Source organism: Triticum dicoccoides, chromosome 7A, assembly GCF_002162155.2.
Source record: "Triticum dicoccoides isolate Atlit2015 ecotype Zavitan chromosome 7A, WEW_v2.0, whole genome shotgun sequence".
Lineage (NCBI taxonomy): Eukaryota > Viridiplantae > Streptophyta > Magnoliopsida > Poales > Poaceae > Triticum > Triticum dicoccoides.
This window is the reverse complement of record NC_041392.1, coordinates 213404458-213408338: the sequence shown is the minus strand read 5'-3', so window position 1 is coordinate 213408338 and position 3881 is coordinate 213404458.

Sequence of the window (3881 nt, the reverse complement as noted above, 5' to 3'; positions counted from 1 at the left end):
CCGGTATATAAGCAGCATCACCGAGGTCTTTCATTGAAAAATTCTTATTCAAGTATCCTTTTATGCTATTCAGAAATTCAGTATCATTTCCGATCAACAATATGTCATCTACATATAATATCAGAAATGCTACTGAGCTCCCACTCACTTTCTTGTAAATACAGGATTCTACAAAAGTCTGTATAAAACCATATGCTTTGATCACACTATCAAAGTGTATAGTCCAACTCCAAGAGGCTTGCACCAGTCCATAAATGGATCGTTGGAGCTTGCACACTTTGTTAGCACCTTTTGGATCGACAAAACCTTCTGGCTGCATCATATACAACTCTTCTTTAAGATATCCATTAAGGAATGCAGTTTTGACATCCATTTGCCAAATTTCATAATCATAAAATGCGTCAATTGCTAACATGATTCGGACGGACTTAAGCATCGCTACGGGTGATAAGGTCTCATCGTAGTCAACTCCTTGAACTTGTCGAAAACCTTTTGCAACAAGTCGAGCTTTGTAGACAGTAACATTGCCGTCAGCGTCAATCTTCTTCTTGAAGATCCATTTATTCTCTATGGCATGCTGATCATCGGGCAAGTCAACCAAAGTCCACACTTTGTTCTCATACATGGATCCCATCTCAGATTTCAAGGCCTCAAGCCATTTTGCGGAATCTGGGCTCATCATCACTTCCTCATAGTTCATAGGTTCGTCATGATCAAGTAACATGACCTCCATAACAGGATTACCGTACCACTCTGGTGCGGATCTTACTCTGGTTGACCTACGAGGTTTGGTAGTAACTTGATCAGAAGCTTCATGATCATCATCATTAGCTTCCTCACTTACTGGTGTAGGAATCACTGGAACTGATTTCAGTGATGAACTACTTTCCAATAAGGGAGAAGGTACAATTACCTCATTAGTTCTACTTTCCTCCCACTCACTTCTTTCGAGAGAAACTCCTTCTCTAGAAAGGATCCATTCTTAGAAATGAATATCTTGCCTTCATATCTGTGATAGAAGGTGTACCCAACAGTCTCCTTCGGGTATCCTATGAAGACACATTTCTCCGATTTGGGTTCGAGCTTATCAGGTTGAAGCTTTTTCACATAAGCATCACAGCCCCAAACTTTAAGAAACGACAACTTGGGTTTCTTGCCAAACCACAGTTCATAAGGTGTCGTCTCAACGGATTTTCATGGTGCCCTATTTAATGTGACTGCAGCCGTCTCTAAAGTATAACCCCAAAACAATAGCAGTAAATCAGTGAGAGACATCATAGATCGCACCATATCTAATAAAGTGCGGTTATGACATTCGGACACACCATTACGTTGTGGTGTTCCAGGTGGCATGAGTTGTGAAACTATTCCGCATTGTTTCAAATGAAGACCAAACTCATAACTCAAATATTCACCTCCACGATCAGATTGTAGAAACTTGATTTTCTTGTTACGATGATTTTCCACTTCACTCTGAAATTGTTTGAACTTATCAAATGTTTCAGACTTATGTTTCATCAAGTAGATATACCCATATCTGCTCAAATCATCTGTGAAGGTAAGAAAATAACGATATCCTCCGCGTGCCTCAATGTTCATTGGACCACATACATCAGTATGTATGATTTCCAATAACTCTATTGCTCGCTCCATTTTTCCTGAGAACGGAGTTTTAGTCATCTTGCCCACGAGGCATGGTTCGCAAGTACCAAGTGATTCATAATCAAGTGATTCCAGAAGTCCATCCGAATGGAGCTTCTTCATGCGCTTTACATCAATATGACCCAAACGGCAGTGCCACAAATAAGTTGCACTATCATTATCAACTCTGCATCTTTTGGCTTCAATACTATGAACATGTGTATCACTACTTTCAAGATTTAGGAAAAATAGACCACTCATCAAGGGTGCATGACCATAAAAGATATTACTCATATAAATAGAACAACCATTATTCTATGATTTAAATGAATAACCGTCTCGCATCAAACAAGATACAGATATAATATTCATGCTCAACGCTGGCACCAAATAACAATTATTTAGGTCTAAAGCTAATCCCGAAGGTAGATGTAGAGGTAGCGTGCCGACGGCGATCACATCGACTTTGGAACCATTTCCCACGCGCATCGTCACCTCGTCCTTAGCCTATCTTCGCTTAATCCGTAGACCCTATTTCGAGTTGGAAATATTAGCAACAGAACCAGTATCAAATACCCAGGCGCTACTGCGAGCATTAGTAAGGTACATATCAATAACATGTATATCAAATATACCTTTCACTTTGCCATCCTTCTTCTCCACCAAATACTTGGGGCAGTTCCGCTTCCAGTGACCAGTCCCTTTGCAGGAACTGACTTGTTGTTCTTCTTGAAGTTCCCCTTCTTCCCTTTACACTTTTTCTTGAAACTAGTGGTCTCATTGACCATCAACACTTGATGCTCCTTCTTGATTTCTACCTCCGCAGCCTTTAGCATAGCGAAGAGCTCGGGAATAGTCTTATCCATCCCTTGCATATTATAGTTCATCACGAAGCTCTTGTAGCTTGGTGGCAGTGATTGAAGAACTCTGTTAATGACAATATCATTAGGAAGATTAACTCCCAGCTGAGTCAAGTGGTTGTGGTACCCAGACATTCTGAGTATATGTTCACTGACAGAACTATTGTCGGTGTTCTGGGAACGATGGTCCCCAGACTTGCCTGCCAGCGGCCCATAGCGTGGCTCCACCAGCGGCCCTGTGCGGCCCATCTTCACCAGCAAGCACTCAAGACCATCGCGGGGGGCCAAGCCTTGCGAGGCAGACGACGCAAGACCTCCTCGGGGGCAGCCTCACCAGGCTGGCTCATGAGGGGTGGAGAGATCAAGGCAAGGGAGACCTCACAAGGTCCCCGTGACATAAGCCACGACGACCAAGACCGGGCATGCACCAGGCAGGCGCCAACGCGCAGTGTCCTCGTTTCCTCTTTGGTGCTAAAGAGGCAAGCTCAGGCGCGGAGTCCCGAGGCATCAAGCAAAGGTTTCCATATCGGCGCAACAAGACCAAGACCAGCAGGACGGCAGGACAGAAAAGAGTCTTGATGACCCACAAGTATAGGGGATCTATCGTAGTCCTTTCAGTAAGTAAGAGTGTCGAACCCAACGAGGAGCAGAAGGAAATGATAAACGGTTTTCAGCAAGGTATTCTCTGCAAGTACTGAAATAAGTGGTAACAGATAGTTTTGTGATGACATAATTTGTAACGAGCAACAAGTAACAAAAGTAAATAAAGTGCAACAAGGTGGCCTAATCCTTTTTGTAGCAAAGGACAATCCTGGACAAACTCTTATACAGGGACAAGTTCTCCCGAGGACACATGGGAATATCGTGAAGCTAGTTTTCATCACGTTCATATGATTTGCGTTCGGTACTTTGATAATTTTACATGTGGGTGGACCGGTGCTTGGGTGCTGTTCTTACTTGAACAAGCATCCCACTTATGATTAACCTCTATTGCAAGCATCCGCAACTACAACAAAAGTATTAAGGTAAACCTAACCATAGCATGAAACATATGGATCCAGATCAGCCCCTTACGAAGCAACGCATAAACTACGGTTTAAGCTTTTGTCATTCTAGCAACCCATCATCTACTTATTACTTCCCAATGCCTTCCTCTAGGCCCAAATAATGGTGAAGTGTTATGTAGTCGACGTTCACATAACACCACTAGAGGCTAGACAACATGCATCTCATCAAAATATCGAACGAATACCAAATTCACATGACTACTAATAGCAAGACTTCTCCCTTGTCCTCAGGAACAAACGTAACTACTCACAAAGCATAAACATGTTCATAATCAGAGGGGTATTAATATGCATAAAGGATCTGAACATATGA